We start from the raw sequence: 22,187 nt of genomic DNA, 5'->3' as shown, positions 1-22,187 counted from the left end.
TATCACCTACAAATGAATTAACTCATGACAACACAACATCATTCCCACAATCACCTAATCTATATGTATTTTCTCTTAAAACATATTGACTATGAAGGGACAATGGGAAAGGATATGAGATAAATCGACTAAGAATTGTGTAGTTGAGCTCTGAAAGGATAAGGAATGACCACATTGCCTACACAATGCACAATTATCAAGGTACTACGTAGTGAGTAAGTCCAGGAGACACTATTATGAGCTTGTTGAATGAGGAGGCGTAGTCCTCAGAGAAGAGGATGCAAGGATTGTGTAGTTGAGATTTGTAGGGATTTAGGGATGACTCCATTCTCCAGTATTACTACGTAATGCATAGTTGAGGCAGGGCATGACAAGGAAACTTCACAGTGAGGGGTTCTAGTCAGCACGAGGGGCAAGACTAGGAACTGTAACTGTGCAGCGTGTAGTGATTCAGGAGCATACTCAAATATTTCACAGTTTAGGGCTAAAATGGCCTAGAGATGGACCTAATATCCACTAGAACTATGAAATGCATAGTAAGAGGCTCCCTTGGTGAAGGGATTGTGCAGTTTGTTGTTGTAAGAAACATAAAGTTAGGTCATTATATCTTGAAGATGCTCACTTAATCATGAAAGAGAGAGAGAGGCTTTGTATTCCGCAATTTTTCATTGCAAGGGCATAGAGAAATCCTCCTTGTCTACTAGAAGCTCGCAATGAACAATATAGGGAAAAACTAATCAAGGCATAGTACACTGAGGTAGTACAAGAATTAAGGTTTCAATGACTATGCTCTAAAGGTGCTCAATGCGCAATAAGAGGGAGTTGTCCCTAAAACAAGTTTAGTGCAAAACTCCAGGAGGTGAGGGTTTAAATAATGCGCCTTTTGAATGGGTAGTGCTAATCTCTTGGTGGAACATTAGTGCTTTTATAACTTGTTCCTGATGGGAGGACCATGAAAAGCTTTAAAATGGCTAAGTATGGGATAAATGGAATGAGAGAGAGAAAGACATCTGAAAAACTCCCAAACAGAGATCACACACATGTTTACCATCAAATAAAAGGTAAAATATGTATGATAACCAACACTAACACATATATATTGAAACAACAAAAAAGAGACACTTTTTCTAAGTGAGATACTTAAAATGTAATATTGTGACACTTGAATACAAGTTTTCAATAAAGTTTCGACTATATCCGAAATATGCGCTATGCCATAGGAAAGTGTCCAACACACATTCTAATGATAAATAGCATGAAATAGTGCAAGAGATTGTTTTGGAGATGCCTCTAAGAGATGTGCCACGATTATCTTAAGATTGAAAACAAGTGAAAGAAACACATGCAAGAGTGAAAACGACACTTCCAAAACAAATAAAACATAAGAGACACATGGAAGAATCAAACGTAGGAAAAAGAAACACTTGTAAAATATAGAGCAAGCATAAATGATGCATGTAAGAGAAAATGAAAATGAAAGTGACACTTGTGAAAGAAAAAGAGATAGTTAAGAAACTCACCCGACATATACAACATTTCCAACCATGAGTGAGAGAATGCTCCTTATACCCCAAAAATATACAGAGATCAAAAGTGAAAGATAAGGATGAGGTCTGGCCTAGACTCTTTTTACAGGGAGAGAAGACATGCCATGAGGTTAATAATTGATGAGGGTACTTAGTGCATATCCAAAAACTAGGAGACAAGATCATATTGACTAACTTAAGAAATACTCTCACTTTCAACAAAAGATGCATAATCACTTTTTTCATAATATTCCCTCACACTATCACTGTCCATTAGGATTGCGCAGTCTTAGTCTCTAGTATCTGCACAATCATTATCACTAGAGACTGCACAAGAACTGTCTTCAAGGATCGTGTAGTGATCATCCTCAAGGAACCATGCAATCACTGTCATTAGGGACTACATAGTCACTTCCATCAAGAACTACATAATGAATTTCATTAGGGATTGCACAGTGCCAGTCTCCCAAAGATGCACATTCACTGGTAGGATTTCTCATAAGGGGTTTCTATGCAGGCATCAGAATCTCAAAATGCAAGAGTAGGTCGCTTCGACACTTATAATTATTGAAGGAAAACTTGAACACTTGAGATATATGGCTAAGAATGACATGTATGGTTCGAGACAAAGGATGGCATAACATTGAGGAGGCTCCAAAATTTGGAAGTGGGAAAAATTTTGGAGGGTTCTTGTCATAGCGAAATTATATACATATACAATTTTATATTTTATATTTGGAACTAGGTTAGTTACCATATAAGTGACTGAATAAAGTAGACACTCTTTCTTAAACTAGTAACAATCCTTGGTTCTAGTTTACTAGGTCTGAGGAAGAAAGCGCAGGTCCCATTTAAGGTCCCACTGAGACACATGGAGTATGAATTATTAGTTATAAATGAATACATGTTCTAAATAAGAGTAAGATATCTCTTTAGATAAAATAAATGTTATTGAATTCTAAAATTATCTATATAATAATCTTGATGATAACGCAAGAAAGAGAGAGAGTATGGACTCTCTAAATGAATGAATTGCCACCTGCTAACCATGCTTGTTCCTATCATGAAAAATACTAACAGTGAAAATGACCTTATAACTTTAAAAGAAAAGTAAACTAGTAAAATTCCATTTGTCCATGAACAAAACTTAGGTAATGTAAGAAAAATAGTGCAAGGAAAACCATTAACCTACATGCATGAAAAATATACAATGTCATCAATATATATATATATATATATATATATATATATATAGATATATATATCAAGAACCCCACCAAAGGAAGGGGGCTAACAAGTAGTTAACAATGAGGTTAATTTCACCTTGCAAAAGAGTGTCTATGTACTCCTAAATTTCCAAAGGGCACGGAATTAAATATCATCATAACAAGTCATTTATTAAGATAGTAAGTGAATATTTTCACTATAATAATAATAAACCCAAAGTCAAAATGATTTAAACTCATAGATGCTCAAAGGCACATAATCATTCGGTAGGCCGACCATAAACATTAAAATACAAATGTATAGTTATTGCACTATACAGTAGGTTTGAAAAGTTGGATTCGAATCCATTGAGAAGGAGGCTTGACTAAGCCATTTAAAATAATGGAAAACACTTACCCCTATTGATGCATGCAACCCTAGGGAAGGGTCTTGGCCTCACGGCTAGGAATCATGGAGATAGGCAAAGAACTTGTAAGAACCTAGTGGGTACTGAGTTGAATAATTCCTTCGTAACGAAATATATTTTCCACTATAACATAATTAGAAATGGCATTTTTTTTTGGGAAATATATAAACTTGTAAGGACCAAAAAAAGTTAAGCGAGAAAACTTTGATCACTAAAGTCATTAAGAAAAAGAAGAGCAAAAATAATTATTATAAACAATTTTTAATGTGCTTGGTGGACGCTACCAAATATACCTGAGGTCAGATGGGTGGCAATTCCCAAGAAAAATGTTAAATTAAGAAGGATAATTTAAATATTGATAATGGAGGTGAATTCAGACCTGGGGTTTGATGGTTGAGTTACCTGCAATTAGTTGACAAATAACAAATGTTTGTGCCCCTTAAAAAGATGAATCTTTGATCGAAAAAAACTTGAGTCATGAAGACCCCTTGGGAATTTCTTGCAACTATTTCTACGAAAAAAAAATCCCTAGTATAAATACCATCAGCACAAGAAAACTTCCACATCGAAACAAAATAAAACAAAAAAAATTAATGGTAAAAGAGCTACGACTCAAAAACCCTTGTAAGTGAAGAGATGAAAGTCTAACCTGGAAATAATATGACTATGCACTTATGACTATACTTTTAAAAGTGCATGTAAGAATATTTCTATAAAGGTTTGAAAATCTATCACTTCAAGCAGAGAAGAAATGGAGTCATTGTAAGCGAAAAAAACCGGAGAAAAGGGTTAGATTAGGGACAAATATTATAGAGCCACCTTGGAACAGATAGAGAAAAATGAGAATGGATTAGTAGGATCCCAGCCGTCGATCCAAACTGTTATGAAACCAGCTCAAGAAAAGATAGAAAATATAGATCCACGCCTTAGAATTCAGCCTCTTCGAGGGGGCAACCTCCTTTACATTACATAAATGAGCAATTCTTGGATCATACAAATGAAAATACCTCCTTTCTATATATAGGAGTCTAAGTGGTCCCAATACAATCAAAGCCTACATAACAATAATATTGTAGGGCACAACAGTAACAATGGTGGGCTTCTATGTGGCATAATAGTAACAATATGGGCACTACATGGGTACATCAATATAATAAGAGGGTTATACTAATAACAATAAGGGGTTACACTAGTAGTATAGGGCCTAACATGCCCCTCTCCTTCAAAAAGCGTTGTCCTCAACGCTTGAGTAGTTCTTGATGCTTCTATATAAAATTCTTGTCCTCCCATGTGGAATATTCAGCGGGTAAGTTCTTCCACTTGATGAGATACTCTGAAATTGATCTATTTCGTAGCTGGCGGTTTCTTGTTTCTGTGACTGCTCCAGGTTCCAATATGATTTTTCCTTCCTCTTCAATTTCTGGCAATATTGCTTGAATTGGGATCTTTTGCAACTTTTGAATAAGTGGCCATACTTCTTCGTTCTTCTTCCATTCATCTGTTGCTTCGTTTATCCAATTTGGTTGGATAATATAAATAGCACAAAACAATGCTTCCACATCCTCATCCTTGAAGCGTCTTCCCATTCGGTAAGGTCGCCATTTTTTAAGTGCATGTAGTATTGCCAACATTTCCTTATCATAAATAGCTTGCTTGAGATGTAGCAGTAAAAATACCCAATCACTCACATCAAAACATTTTTCACTACGATGTTGATCTACCTGTTGTTTCATTTAATTTTGCACCGAAGTGGCGTTATCCTTTAAAAGTTGGAGAACTTGTTGTTGATGCTCGATATGATCTTTCTGTACTTGAACCTTTTTCTTCTTGATATGTCCTTCTATCTTTTGAGGAGTGGTAATTTCTTCCAGTCCTTTACAAGATATGGTCGGATTCATTTCTTGACGCTCGATGTGATCTTTCACTTCTTGAACATTTTTCTTCTTGATGTGTCCTTCTATCTTGATAGTTTGAGGAGTGGTAATTTCATCCATTGAATTACAAGATATGGTTGGATTCATTTCTTCTTTCTCGATGTGATATTTCACTTCTTGCACCTTTTTCTTCTTGATATGTCCTTCTACCTTGAGAGTTTGAGGAGTGGTAATTCTTGCCAATGCTTTACAAGATATGGTCTGATTCATTTCTTCTTTCTCTGGGGTGGTGTCCTGACGTATATCCTCTTCTTTTGATGTTTCTTGATCCTTTTCTTCCTCCTCTTCATATTCTATGTAAAATAATTTCTTCTCAGCACACCTATGACCTTTAGTGCATTTTCTATCACAATTGTAACAAAGCCCTTTTTCTTTTTTTTCTTCCAATTGTTGTGGTGTAACCCTTGTAGGTTGTGGAAGGCTGGGAGAAACAACACTTCCATCTTTATAGTTGTGAGGGGTATGCTTCCTGGTTTCCATAATTTTGCTTTCCATTATGTCACAAAGCCCTTTTACTCTTTCCAATTGTTGTGGTGTTGCTCTAAAGAAGGTGTTGCTCTTTATATCCTCATAATGTGCTATCATTTCCTCCGTGAAAATTGACCACGTAACAAGTTTTTTACGAGAACAAAGCCCTTTGTACCATAAAAATTGATCTGGTTCTAAATATGAAGATGCAATACATACCTTTTGTAATAGTTGTACACCATGTATATCAAAATATTGTTCCATCTGAAGTATCCAATTTACCGGATCCTTGCCATCAAACTTCCTCATCTTGCTTTTTCTTGATTTTAGGAGCTCTACCTTGAAACGACTGTAACTCTGTACTTCCGAATCTTTAAGTTCTGAACGTGTGACCTGTAGTAGCCCTCTGTGTCCTCTTTCCAATGCCACAAGTCTGATCCAAATTGGATTCTCCAAGAAAACGTTATGCACAATCTCCCACAGTGACCTGATTATAGACTAGTTCAGTAGAGCGAACTTGTATGAAGTGCCACGTGTCACTGTTTAAACCTTTGACTCTGAAAAATATATAAACAGAAACTACAGTCCGTCCTCTTTCTTTACCTTCTTACAAAATTTCAATCCGATGCTCAGAAAGAAAGTTATGACGATTTTCCCCAGGTCACCTGTTTTGAGTGTAATTCAGGAGTCTGCAAAAAGACCAACTTCCGCAGATCATATCTCCGAAAATATCGCGCGAAAAGATCTGAAATTTGGACCCAAGGTTCAGCGCCAATTCTTCTCAAATGGGTGTTTTTGCGACTTCTGAAACGTCACAGAAAAAAAATTATAGCGAAAATGCCATGATGACCTGTTTGGAGAAGCGAAACCGTAGAATCCAAAGCTCTGATACCAAATGTTATGAAACCAGCTCAAGAAAAGATAGAAAATATAGATCCACGCCGTAGAATTCAGCCTCTTCGAGGGGGCAACCTCCTTTACATTACATAAATGAACAATTCTTGGATCATACAAATGAAAATACCTCCTTTCTATATATAGGAGTCTAAGTGGTCCCAATACAATCAAAGCCTACATAACAATAATATTGTAGGGCACAACAGTAACAATGGTGGGCTTCTATGTGGCATAATAGTAACAATATGGGCACTACATGGGTACATCAATATAATAAGAGGGTTATACTAATAACAATAAGGGGTTACACTAGTAGTATAGGGCCTAACACAAACCCTAAGCGCATGAACCGTGGATATCCATACACGTCAGGTGTACTATGAGCTAGTGAAAATTTCCCCACAAGAGGCCACGTAGAAATTCCCATGAATAATAGCTTGTTTGAGTCCAGACCCTTTTAACAATAATATATGATTGTTATCATTTCCCAACGTGGAGATAACACCAATCTTAAAACCATACATCCAGCTTCACATGTTAAGAATTATTGTAAGGGCTATGTTCATGGTATACCATACATTAAGGTTGCAATATTACTATGGTGCTAAGGCTCCATATTCAAATTATGAAGAGTAAAGTTTAGCCATGGATCAAACAACCTTTCTCTGCAATTATGGCTATATTCTTAATGCTTAAGATATATTGATAGAATGCAAGGAGTATCATACCGTAGCTAATAAAGAGGGTCACTCATATATATAAAATATTGTCTGCACCTGGAGGTGAGGGTGCATATGCAAGACTATGTATCATATTTAGAAATAGAAAACAAGGTTAAAGGGATGAGTTATATATATATATATATATATATATATATATATATATATATATATATATATATATATATATATATATATATATATATATATATATATATATATATATATATATATATATATATATATATATATATATATATATATATATATATATATATATATATATATATATATATATATATATACCTTCGATATGTGTTAACACATAGCCACTTACACGAGGGATGTTACACTTCTTTATCTATTGACTTGTGAATTTTTGTTCCATTTTTATTTTTTCTAATAGATTTGAAAAGGTGTTGATTCTAAATGGATAATATATTAAGTTTTAAGGATTGAGTAGAAGTAGATTAATTGCAGCTCCTTAATCAATTATTCAAAACTTGTTTCTAGTTCTAGTATAATTTTTCATTCTTCATTAATATTTGTTAAAATAGTTTTTTTATGAAAGAAGTGTGGAAATTATATGTATATATGAAGAGAGTAAATCTCATCTTCTAATTCATATTTTGAATTCTTTAGAACACATTATAGGGACCATATTACTTGGGTGATCATTTATTTTCCTTCTTTTGTTTCTTAAGGGACATCAATTTGTATGGTTGTGTCCTTGGAATTACTTATCTCTCACTTCAAATTCCCTCTTAGTATGGTTTATTTAGTTATGGTTTCATCCTATTTATGCTATATCCGAGTCTTCCTTCAATAGTTGGAGAACCTCTCCTTATTGATCTATGTGTTCCTCCACTAACTAAACATTTTCCTCCCCCTCAATGGGTGTTGAGATGGATGGTTGTGCTTCTAGGACTCAATTTCTACATTCTTCAAATCCATTAAAACCTTTCCCATATATGAATAGCATTCACCAACTTTTTTCTTCTCATTTTCACGATTTCCTTATGATTTGGTATAAATTTTATGGATCCTCTTACACAGTTTATGCAATTGCATGCATTCCATGGAAGTTTATAATCATTTTATATTTGAATCCATCAAATTTTCCATTCTATCTTCAAAATCTATCTTCTAATCTAACTAATTTTTCATTTTTCATCCATCAATCTTTTTCTCCCTTTTAAATAGTTCTTGTGGTAATTTCAAATAAACATCTTTTAGTGAATTATCACCTATTTCATTATCCTTATTTCTCAATTGGGATACTTAGGACCCAAATACTTGATTCTTTGGAGTTTTAGAAAGTGCACAATTTTCTCCACCATGTCCTGCCACTTGAGCCATTTAAATTTCTCCCCTATTTTGTTTATAAAACCTTTTAGGTCACCTCAAATAGATATTCCAATAAAAAAGTATGCAAGTTCCAATTTAACATATCATTCTAAAATATGTATTTGGATTACGTTGAACCTCATACAACTTTGAAATTTCTATAGCGCTAATTCTAAAATTTTGATCTATAATAGTCTTATATTTATTCTCTATGATACTACAAGTTTCACTAAATTCTAATGTAGCAAGCAAATGTTATGGTAATTTTCCCAAGACTCATTAATTTTCGCTCTTATAGGTGGGGAATTTTTTATAGTATGCAATGTGTCCAATTTTTTAGATTTAGTTCAAAAATGTTAACCTTAAAACTAAGATATATATTATATTCAATAAAATAGATGGGAAAAAATATGCATCTTTCTATATATGATAATGATTATTATGCTCAGAACACTTGTGTGCTCCTAGCTTTAGGAGTAGTAAAAATCTCTGACCTTCATACCATGTAACTTGAAAGGTATAATGACCTAGAATTTAAAAAATTGGCATAGATACTTGTCGCATCCTCTTAAAAAAAATTGTATGAAACTCCCCAAAAAATAATTATAGTGAAATTTCTAGGATGACACATTTGAACGAGTGAAATCCAAGAATCATATGTATGATACCAAATGTTATCCACGAACACCAAAAACAAATTTGAATGGAAACAAAAATAGCTTTGTTCCTTGATAATTAGATGGAATAATGAATCAGAAACCTCTTTAACATGGGTTAGGGGAATCCTTGTATCATATAAGAAATATACAATATGATATCATCTCTTAAACTAGGTAATATTGTTGTATATAGGAGATAAAGGATACAATTATGATTGAAAGCTTTATCAAAACCATAAATACGACACCGACATAACAATAGAAATTCACTCTCTCAATATATATGTATTAGCACATTAGTATTTGTGTTGTGTTAAGGAGAATTCAAGGAATAATAAGTACCAAGGTCACAACTAGAGTTGGATTCTAACTCTAGACATATCAGTAGGTCAAAACCTTAAAGAATCATATTGAATTTTGATATAGGTGTCAATAGTGAATCTTGGCATATGGACAGTGATGAAGCTTGCAAGCTACGTCAACCAAGAGGAATGGGCCTCATCTCCTACTTTCTTGGAAAATCCTTGTAGCGTAGTGAGCCTTATTATTGAAGCAAGGTCATTCAAGGAAGTGTTGTCTCTATGGAAAACACCCTCCAAAATTTTTCCTATACTTGGATTTTGGAGCCCACTGTGGATCTTGCAATCGGTCATTCTGTGGTCACTTCTTGATCGATCAAAGTCATTTTCTCACACATGCTCAGTTTGCAATGAGTTCATGAACACATTCTTCCATGCAAGCTTGAACAAACATAGGAACAGTCTGTCAAGATAGTGTCTTTACAATGTTCAACATATGTCGATAATCAGTGCCCACTATCATTGATAGTCCCTCACTTTTGGTTGCATTTGTACTTCTATTTTGGTGTGTTTTTCAAATTATCACTTTTGTGCAGCTCCATATTTGTGAGTGTCGTTTTCATGCTTTCAACTATATCTCTTGCTTTCTTTCACTTTAATTAGTGTCGTTTTCATGTTATCTTCACTATGGCATATATCACTTTCAATATCATTCACATATCACAAGTGTCACTCTCCCTTTTCTCTTCATATAGTAAATTTTGTCTTTACACATGTTAGCCATCACACAATGTGTATAAGATCATTTTGATGGTTTCAAGGGTTTACCTTCATGAAAATGAGTTGATCTTACCATGTAAACACCTATCGCACTCATTCCCAAAATTTTAAGCACTTTCACACAAGTGTCATCGCAAAGTGTATATTTAGTGTCGCTATTGTCATAAATTCATCTCAAAGTTGCTGCATTGAGGGAAATATGTTGTTAACGTATTTTGGATGATCTATATTGTTATTTCTAAATATGCGATCATAGTAAATTCATATCATTGTTACATCATTCTCATCGATCCCACACTTAGCCATTTTTTGGAAACTTCCCTACAACCCAACCTCATCTGACCTTCCTCAAATGCACATTGTGTAGTTCCAACCCTCAAGCTACAATTCTATCCCTTGACACTACACAATGTGCAGGTCCTGCCTCCCAAGACTATGCACTACACAGTTCCAGTTCTCATGCATGGACCTTGGCCCCTAGAATTGTGAAATTCATCCCTCTAGCCTAGCCCCAACTACGCATTGAGCAGTATCTGAGCTCAGGCCCAAACCTTGAGCTCTTGAAATACACAACTATGTAATCACTAAGTCCAATTTGCCTCCCATAACTATGCATTTGACTGAAACGAAGCAAAACCCTGCAATCTGATTCACTTAACCTCAAAACTACGCAATTTACCTACACAGTCCATCCTGAACTGTGCATTGCGCAGTATCAAGGCTAAAGCCTTAGCCTTAAGCTCTTGAACTATGCAATAGCACAATCACCTACACTCCTTTGTCTTCCAGAATCACACAATGGGAAAAATTAGTGTTCAAGCCCTCAACCTGGCTCCCTGAGATTCCTAACTACATAATATTTTTTCTCAAAACAAGCCTAAACTATGCATTGTGCAACCTCAAGGCTCTAGCCAAACCCTTGACTACCTGATTTTATGCAATTTCACAGTCATTGAGCCTCTCCCTCAGCTTGCCACCCAGTTCAGGCTCAACTAGTGGATTATCATACAACATCTTAGACTAGGGGTTTATTGGACTGATGTTGCCATGTCATGAGTGGATTGTAGATGCAGGAACTTTATCATGCTATGGAAAGATGATGAAGAAGGATATGGAGAAGGAGGACATGCTAGAATACACATATGGAGCTAAAAAGATAAGATGATCATCAGACAAGAATATGAAGTAACATTGTATTACAATAGAAGACAAAAGATCATGACCGTATGAAGACTCCATCCGATTCACAACCCTTTGGGGGCTAGATGTGAAGAACAAAGGATATCTCTCATGAATATGAACCATTGGATACATCTCTTATTGAATACGGGAATGAAGAAGTAGCAAAAATGATAGCTTGGCACTACCACACCATCATGTATTCCATGTCATTAGTGTCATGTCATGTCTAGTCACGAGTCATCATATGCCACATCATTATTGCGGATTGTGTAATTATTTATTCAAAAAGTAATGTAAAGTGGAAGTCCAAAGGACACATTCAGAATATGAAGAGTCATGTAAAATTAAAAAACTCATAGGAAGTTAAATAGTCATGAGGGTAGTCAAAGAGTCACAAGGAAGGTGAAGCATCACCTCATTGGTTATATGTACACCCTCATTGTATGAGCAAAGGAATTTTCACCTTGGCTTCTCCCACAAGATATTAGAGAGATAGAATAGTTCTTTTGGGGAGAAAAGATAGGCTCCAACACTCCACTATTTGAGCTATTGGTTTTCATTGTATACATGTGTCTTGGAACTTTTACTTAATATCATATGCCTTATGGCCAACATTTTTTTCATGCATGGATTATGAATATTTGTAAGACTATTCTATGAATGTTTTTAATTCATATTTTCTTTCATCTATGCTAAAGTAGTTGTATTATTTCAGTTATTTTGGTACTTATCATATTGATAATGTTTTGTAACAATAATTTTCGTTGTTATATCCTCAAGGACTATTCTGCTAGATATTAGACAAATCTTTCTTTTTGTAATGGTTGCAATGACTGTCACATCTTTGTGGACTACTCTATTGGATATTGAATGAATTCTTCTTGTTTATGTGTGTCTCTACTAGGGAGGTACTATTACCTCTCTATTATAGTATCACTTCTCTCCCCCCTCCAGAGTAAAAGAACTTTGATACACATATGACCGAACACTCACTATGAACACCCCCTTACTTTCTGAAGGAACATTTGCACTGCTCTCTCTCGCTGATAGTTAGAGCAAAGTAAAAAATATAAGAATATATCGCAATCATGCCAATACTCCAGATGGGGCTCCTATTCTAAATGGTGTGAGGTCTAATTGGGACTTCACATCAGGGAGACCCCTTGGTTGATGTATTTCCAACACCTTCAACAATGGCACTAGAAGGAGGGCCAGATGAAAAGTTGTGCCCATTGAGTCTGTTTTGAACCTCTTATCTAAAATGGCTCATCCTCAAATATTACTCCCGGGGTGTTTCTCCAATTTATCCATTTGTCAATTTTCAATCCCCGATGAGCCTCTCTATCACTTGTCTCAGTTAAAGTTTGATGGTGAGGATGGAACATCCATAACCGAGCACATTTATGATTTTCTTAAATTTTGTGAATCTTATGAAATCAATGATGAAGAGTTTGCTTGTGTGCTTTTCTTCCTCACCCTTGAGGATGCGTTAATCGATGGTGCCATACCTTACCACCTACTTCCATCCATTATTTTCATAATTTCCTCAGGGAGCTTCATCAAGCCTTTGATAGGTATGGTTACTGAGATGTTTGGAAAAGAATCAATCACTTAAGAATTAAGCCTAATGAATCAGTTGAGGATTTTTCTGATTGATTCCTTAACCTTTGTTATAAATTTCCTAAAGAAGATATGGATAAGGATTTCTTGAAACAATAGTTTGAGCACTTGTTTCTTATCTCTTTGCACAGTGAATCCAGACCCCCTGATATTTCTTTGTCCCCAACTCTTATAAACCAAGAGACACCCCTAATTTTAGAGGAGGAAAATATTATTCCTTTTGTTCCTTGTCCTCCTCCTTTTTCAATTCCTATGTGGGTGCCTCCTTGCGATGATCGTAAAGTTAGGAAATATGCACATCAAATACCTAATCCATATTCTCATCCTCCTTCTGCTTTTCATGATTCAAATCCAATAGATAAAATCTTGGAATGGCTCATGAAGCCTACTTTGAAAACCAGTTTTTCTATTCCTTGAGATGGTATTAACACTCATACCTCTAGTCATGAATCTTATTCATATTTCTGTCATCCTTTATCATCTACATGTTGTGACTCTTTGTACCGTGATCCTCTTGATCAATATGCTCCATCAAATAGTTTTCCACACTCTCCTAATGTTCAAGTTGTTTTCCCAAATTGTGATTAGGTTCAAGATAGTCACATTACACAAGTAGAGGAGCAGGAAGGTGAAGGTTCATTAAATATTTATTCTCTTTTCAAAACCAACCATGTAAATATGGTGTTTCCTCATTCTTGGTTATGAATCAAATGAAATCAGTTTGTTTATATACGTAGTATTGGGAAAGAATCATTCTAATGATGATAATCATGTTGATGTATGTGATGATGAGTGCACAAGTACACCAATTGATATTTTTGTTTCTCATGAAAATTTTAATTTGAAAGATTTAGATATGGAATTTGTTTCGGTCAAAGAAAATTCTCTTATTGAAACTTCCTCTTTGTCCCACTATCCCTTGTGCTCTCCTGTTTACAATGCATCTACATGCAATGAACATACTCCATTCTCTTCAAGTTCTTCATCGTATGAGCTCACTTATCAATTGAAACAAGGTAGTGAGGTTTTCCATGATGAAAGAGAGAATAATCAGATCATTTAGTATCCTTTCTATCCTGTATCATATCTTTTTTTGCATTAAGACAACTCTTCAAATCAAATTTCTCATGAAATTGATCCATCTCTATATTTGTGATCAGAAGAATATTTCGACTTGAGTAATCTTATTGTTGAAGTTGTAACATATGATCAAATCAGTGACAAAGATGGCTTCCATCCAGTTAATAGTGATCTCATCCAAATTAGTGAAAGAATATATCCTCACACCATGCATGATTTGGTTCAATCTTTGGAATGCGATTTTACAATCCTTGAAAGTTCTGGTACTTTCTAGAGAGTCAAGGAACTTCAACTTCTGTTGATGGTTATGTTAGTATATCACAACTCTAGTAAGACCCCCAAACCGAGTCAAGTTTGGTTTTCTTCACAAAACTTCTCCTTTTGTAAGGTTTCACTCGATGTAAATTCTTTCTTAAAATATATTTCGCATTTCAGAAATGATCTTTCAAGCCTTCAAGATTCTATTTCTAATTGGATTCAAGATTATTCACATTCATACAAATCTCTTGTATCAAACTCGAGTTTGGAATATGTATCTCTCATGGAATCATGGAACTGTAAAGTTTATTATTATAAATATTATCATTGGCCAAAGGATTCATACCTGTCACACTCTTTTGAAAATAATAAGCTCCTGATCCTTCTTGTGAATATTATGATGCTAATATTTTTCCTCATCGCACCTGAAATCCTCTTGAGTGTTAGTGAATGCATGGATTATTTTACGAATCAAATCCTTTTTCACTTTCTTTACCCTAATTGGTTTCATGCATTTGTTAAACGATCATTCCTTTTTACTTCTTTGAACGATTACGATACTAGTGAAGTGTGTAACCATTCACAAGAAAATGGTTTATTACACTCGTCATGTGAGGAAGATGATTCTATTATGCAGAGCATTTGTGGAACTGCTCAAATTGATTTATCTTTAGTAATTCCAAATTTGGAATATGATTCTTTAATCAAGCCATCTAATCATGATTTAGTTTCTAGTGACTTTCGTTAAACTTACTATTTTCCCATCAAGACATCCGATGACAGTCATTTTATATCCTTTGATTATTATGGTTTAACATCTCACTATCTGGGTACTTGTCAAGTGGTTGAGGCACTTCCATACTTGCGGATGGTTATGTCAAGTCCTGTATATCTTGACACACCCGCTGAATATGATATGATATATTTCTCCTCACAATATTCTCATTGTAATCCGATACCTTTAATTGAAAATTAAAATTTTCAAAGATTTTGTGGTTTTCAAGAGGATTATCATGAGTTTTACGATCCAATCGCTGAATGGTTGGAGAAATATTACTTGGTCAGCTCTGTCGCAAATAACAATTTTTGATATTTTCACGTGATTTCTAAGGAGTTCGATGTAGTTTAAGATACATTCATAAGAAGCTTCCGAGGTTTGTTGAGTAATGGTTTTCAACAAAAAAGTAAGAATGTGAACTAGTTAGAAGTAGAGGCTATGGCCTATATTTATTTTAACAAGAAAGACCTTCAATTTTTTTTTCAAGTTATTCAAGTTTTTATCTATTTTGTTGCACATTGCTTTATATTAGTTTTAATTTTTCATACCTTTGTGAATGTAGATGGGAAGCAGTTATGATGGCTTCATTGGAAATTTCATTATACATGATCCTGACCTTCTAGATGATTAGGTTAGGAGTAGGTTTAGTTGCATATTAGTTTACTTGCACATCCATCTTGCATTCATTTTCTATAGTTTTCCTTATGTTTTCTCATTTTGGTTTCGCATCATCTTTTCAGTTATCCTCCTTTTGTTTTGTCTTCTGGTTTTTCTTCCTTGTTGTGTGTTGTATTTTCTTTGTTTTGTAAGACCTTGCATGAAGATGTTATGTTGGCTAAAAATGGAATATGGAAAAATAGAGAAGGAGTTTGTGATACTGCAACATATGGCTAATTCTCTGTCCTTCTTCCTTATCTTGGTTACATATTTTGGTTGATGATGTTCCAACAGAAAATACGATCCTTGTGTTGATAAACCCTTATTTTCAACAATGATATCCATGTCTATTCTAGAAACATCATCATTACACTCGAGTTTTTATGTTTTGGTGTTTTCAGGATGATCCAATAAAGTAGAGAAGGGCAAGGGGAAAATCTAAATGAGAAAACCAATATCAAAGTTCTTATATATGCTTCTCTGAAGGGACAACTTCCCTTTCTCTCAATAAGTTTGGACCCCTCTTCCACTAATGAAATAAATAAAGACAAAACAAAAGAAAGGCTTCGTGCATAGAGAGGTGAAGCAAGAAACTCTAGTGGGGTACTGTCGAGGCTCGTTGGCAGTGAAGAAATGTTTGTGTTCTTAAATTGATTTTGCTAAGGTACTGTGTAGGCTTTCTAGCAGCAGAGCAACACCAAAGATGAAAAAATATACTCTGAAAATCTAAATCTTGCGAATTTCATTACCCTATCCTGATTCGAAACATTATGTGATCATTGATCTTATGTTTATGTTTAACCAAGTAAATGAATAAAGGGAACTATGTTTATGCATGGGGTAAGTGGGGAAGCCATGATAATATGAACGATGAATCAATACTTCCTGAAGAAATAGACCTTGAACGAAAGAATTGACCAAGGAAAAGAAGCTAGAATTTTACCAGAGTGTCAGAAAGTGTTTTCATTGTGACAAACACCCTCCAAAATTTTTCCTATACTTTTATTTTGGAGCCTATTGTGGATCTTGCAATCGTTTGTTCTGTGGTAACTTATTGATCGATTTAAGTCACTTTATCACACATGTTATATTTGAAACGAGTTCATGAATGCATTATTCCACACAAGCTTGAAAAATCATAAGATCAATCCTTCAAGGCAGTGTCTATACAATGTTCAACCTATGTTAATAGTTAGTGCACACTGCCATTGACAATGCCTCACTTGTGGTTGTGTTTGTACTTCTATTTTGGTAAGTTTTTCAAACTATAGCTTTTTCACACCTTTGTTTCCGCGAGTGTTGTTTTCAGGCTTTTGAATATCTTTGTTGATTTATTTCACTTTAATTAGTGTCATTTTGATGTTATCTTGGTTATGGCATGCATCTCTTTCAATATCGTTCACATATCACAAGTGTCGCTCTCCCTTTTCTCTTCATATAGTAAATGTTGTCTTTATGCATGTTAGCCATCACACAATGTGTATAGGCTAATTTTGGTGGTTTCAAGTGTTTATATTCATGAAAATGAGTTGATATTACCATTTAAACTCCTTTCGTACTCATTCCTAAATTTTTAAGCACTATCACACAAGTGTCATCACAATGGTCCCAAAGTGTATCTTTAGTATCGCACTTGTCGTAAAGTCGTTGCAAAGTTGTCGCATTGAGGGAAATATATTTTTAACGTGTTCTAGATGATATATGTTGTTATTTCATCATTTTTTCTAAGTATGTGATCATAGTCAAGTCATATCACTGTTCACATCAGTCTCATTAATCCCATACTTAGCCAATTTTCATAAACTTCCCTTCAACGCAACCTCATCAGGCATTTCTCAACTACGCATTATGCAGTTTGAACCCTCAATATGCTACCCTATCCCTTGCCATTATGTAATGCATAATTACTATCTCCCAACACTGTGCAATTTGCAGTTCGAGTGCTCAAGCCCAGACTTGGACCCCAAAAATTGCGCAATTCAACCCTCCAACCTAGCCCCAAATGTGCATTGTGAAATATCTGATCTCAATCCCAAAACCATATCTCTTGAACTATGCAATTTCACAATCACCAGGTATGCTCTATCTCCTAGAACTACATTGTTGACTAAAGCAGTGCAAAACCTTGCAATCTGACTCATTGAGCGTCAAAACTATGCAATCTGCCTACATAGTGCAACCTGAACTACGCATTGAGTAGTATTAACACTCAATCCTCAACTCTGAGCTCTTGAAATATGCTATTGTGAAATCACCTCTACTCCTTTGTCTTCTAGAATAATGAAATGGTAAAAATCAATGTTCAAGCCCTCAACCTGGCTCCCTGATCTACCCAATTGCGCAATAGTTTTACTCATTCTAATCATGAACAATGCATTGCATAGTTTCAAGGCTCAAGCCTATTCCTTGAACTCCTGAGCTGTGCAATTTCGTAGTCACTAAGCCTCTCTCTCAGCTTGCCACCTGGTTCTGGCATAGTTAGTGGATTATCATGCAACATCTTAGACTAGGTATTTAGCAAACTGATGTTGTCTTGTCATGAGTGGATTGTAGATGCACACACTCTATAATGTTATGGAAATATGATGAATAAGGAGATGGAGAATGAGGACATGCTAAAAGACACATATGGAGCTAAAAATATAAGATGATCATAATACAAGAAGACGAAGGAACACTAGATTACAACATAAGACCAAAGATCAGGACTGCATGAAGACTCTATCTGATTCACAAAACTTTGTAGGTTATATATGAAGAATAAATAAAATCTCTCATGAACATGAAACATTGGATACATATCTTATTGAATATATAAACAAAGAAGCAGCCAAAAGGATAGCTTGGCACTTCCACATCATCATGCAGTCCATGTCTGTAGAAATTCTCGCTGTAGATTAAACTGATTATGCAATGTACTAAAGCAAAATCCTTAATCTACTTCTACAATCAAACTTGCGAAAGCTTAAGCGATTTTGAGCAAGAACAACAAGAACACATATAATAGAGAAGAATATTCAATCACACATGAAACACAAAAGAATACTCTGGGGAAAGCCTCAGCTAAAAAACCCCGCTATCTGTATTATCATACAAGTGGAAATATCTCAAGATTACACAAACCTTTAGCTGATAAGCTATCCAGCTCTCAGTACAATCCCTCACTGCTGCTCATAGACAGAATAGACAACACATATGCCTTCCTTCATTCCTCCAAGCCTCCTATTTCATTGCGTAGTTTCTCCTGGGTCCTCCAGTAGCCACCTGTGTGATTCTCACCTCAGACACTGCTCTGATCTCTGTAGTAACTACGCAATCCTCAAGGAATGAATTCCTTCTTCATGCAAGAGATATTCACATGGGAATATTCTCACAACTCATAGTACACTATCCCTTCCTTTAATCTCAACTGGATCTCTATCTGAACTGCCATGAATGAGTTATTTATGAGAGAATATTCAGTTATTTCAAGTACACTAGTTGCATGCATGCATGCATTAACTAACTGAACTCAAAATTAGTTCCGCAAACTATTTGGAACTAATCTAACTGGACTTAACTCAGTTAACTGAGCTAACTAATTACAACTCAAATAAAACTCATCCTTATCTCCTTAATTAAGGGATAACTTCCTCAATCAAAGGGATAATTGTTGTATCTCTTCACAAAGACTTCATGTTTGATTTTCTCCAACTAATTAACTCAAGATGAATTAATTAATTATTTTTCAAATAGCTGGTGAGACTAAATTCGAATTTTAATTCAGGGACTAATTAAAATTTGAATCTATCTTGAAATGCTATCTATAGCAATGCTATTTATAGCATTTCTATATTTAGAATTTCTTTGTTTCTATTTTCAACACTAGTACATGAAATGCTATCTATAGCAATGCTATTTATAGAATTTCTATTTTTAGCATTTCTTGTTGCTATTTTCAACACTCCCCCTCAACAAGAAAGGCATTCAACTTGAACCCGACCCTGAACCTTTGGAATGTTCTACATGCAACACTTCTCTCAAGTGTTGTTGCTCCAGCAACTCCAGAAATAAAAATATCCAACCTGAATTAGAATGATGCCTCTGTCATCAAAGTATCTGAATATTATTGCCTCTGTCGACTGAAAACTTTACACGTCTGTGCTCTTCAGAATCTTACTACTCTAACTTCTGTCACTTTGATCTTTGACTGCATCAATCACACTGTTTCCTCCTGCTGCATCTGTGCTACTACTGGTCCTATCTCCCAGCACTGCACCTCCTCTAATCATGTTGCATCATGCTGCCCACTGTTACACTACAAATTAGTTACTGAGAAGTAAGTAAATGATCTCCCAACTGACCTCCTTGTTGGGCTAGAAACACCCTCTGATGTTGAATCTCCCTCTACTGCTCCATCTGCATCTGTCTTTACCCACTTAGCCAATCCTACTACTCCTCGTCGGGGCTCCTGTAGCAAGGTCTAATCAAAGAGTTTGGGTACCTCAAGGATGTTATGCCTATTTTAGCCTTCTTGGGACTTTGACTTCACATCGCCCCACCTCCCACCTGGAGGTATGGCTGCATGTGATCCCTCTACCCACTTGGCTCGAAATTTCCCCCTATTGGAGGTCTCTGCATGAGTGGATGCCTCCACTCAGTATCCTCTTGGCTTCTCCAATTATGGCTTCTCCAAAACCTCCTGAAGTTGCTTCACCAATTGTGGCTCCTCCACAATTGTCTTAGACTTCTTCTGGCACTGCATGTTGAGAGGTAATGTACTCTCCCCCGCAACCACCAAGTCTCCAACATTTGCCTTGCTCCTCAAAGCTTTTCATGCATCTTGAACCACAAGAGCATACAGGTTCTTGACTCGTGAACTGATCTGCTTCACATGTCTCATGTTGATGTGTCTAAGGAAAACCTTTCCCTTATTGAAGACAGCATCATAGCCTTCATCCTCCAACATTGCGATCGATACCAAATTCTTCTTCAGTCCAGGAACATACTTCACATCTGTCAAAGTAATAAGAGTTCCATGCTCCCTCTAAAAAGCAATCGTGCCCACTCCTAAAACACTATAATTTTCATCATTACCCATCTCTATGCGCATCTGGATGTCTTTCTCCTCCAAGGTACTGAACAAACTCTTATCGCTAGTCATGTGGAATGAGGCTCCACTGTCAAGAAACCAACCACAACCCATCATCAATGAAACCATGCATGTGATGAGGGTAAAATCCAATTTTAACTAAGAGGCTAGGGCCTCACCTTTAGATCCTTCTGAGGATCCCTTCTTCGATTTCTTCAATGGACAATTAGTGGCATAATGGCCCATCTCATGACAATTAAAGCATCTCACTTTAGATTTGTGAATCTTCTTCCCACCATAGGAAGAACTCGATTTGGAATGAGAATCCTTCTCCTTCCCTTTCCTTGCCTTACTGGCTAAGGCTATATTTTCTTCATTCTCTTTGGATGAAGAACCATCTCTGGTGCTCCTCCTGATCTCCTCCTACATCGGATCTGACCACAGTCGTTCCCAATCTTGCAATTTCTCTCTTCCATTCACAAAGTCCTGGTAGTTATGCTCGCTTTTAGGAAGACCGAGCAGAGAAAGATTCACCATGTCATCATCGAATTTTGTGATTCCTACACTTCAAAGCTCATATCTGCAGGTGGTGAGCTTGTTCAGATATGTAGAGATCGTGTCTCCATTTTCACACTTGATTTTCTAAAGCTTGTCCTTCAACGCCAGCTTCCTCTAGTTGCTTCTATTCTTATATAGATCCTTCATTGTCTTCCACATTGAAAACAATGTCTACTTCCCATGGAGACTTGAGAGAATATGGTCTCGAACTCCCTCCAGAAGAATCCTCCTCTCGCCACACATTTCTTCCATTTCGCCAATTCTTGGGCATTAACTGCTACTGGCTTGGGGACTTCTTGATCAATGAAGTCCTTCAAACAATTATCCTATAATACCACTTCCATGTGATCCTTCAAGGCTATGTAATTCGAGCTGCCATCCAGGGCATACTCGAGTCTCAAGCCATTGAACGCCATTGGCAAACTTTGAGATGTGATAAGAAATCGATTTTGTACCTACAATCAAGAACTTCAAATCTTCGAACTTCTCCCTTATTTGTATACTGTTCTCCTCTTTGATCACCTTTTCTCTGATACCATGTAGAAATTCTCACTGTAGATTAAACTGATTATGCAATGTACTAAAACAAAATACTTAATCTACTTCTACAATCAAACTTGCGGAAGCTTAATCAATTTTGAGAAAGATCAACCAAAACACATATAACAGAGAAGAAGATTCATTCACACATGAAACATAGAAGAATACTCTGGGGAAAGCC

Source organism: Pinus tabuliformis, chromosome 2_1 (genome assembly GCF_031772625.1).
Source record: "Pinus tabuliformis cultivar Carrire ecotype Pingquan chromosome 2_1, CPIR1, whole genome shotgun sequence".
Classification (NCBI taxonomy): domain Eukaryota; kingdom Viridiplantae; phylum Streptophyta; class Pinopsida; order Pinales; family Pinaceae; genus Pinus; species Pinus tabuliformis.
Note: the sequence above shows the minus strand (reverse complement) of the source record.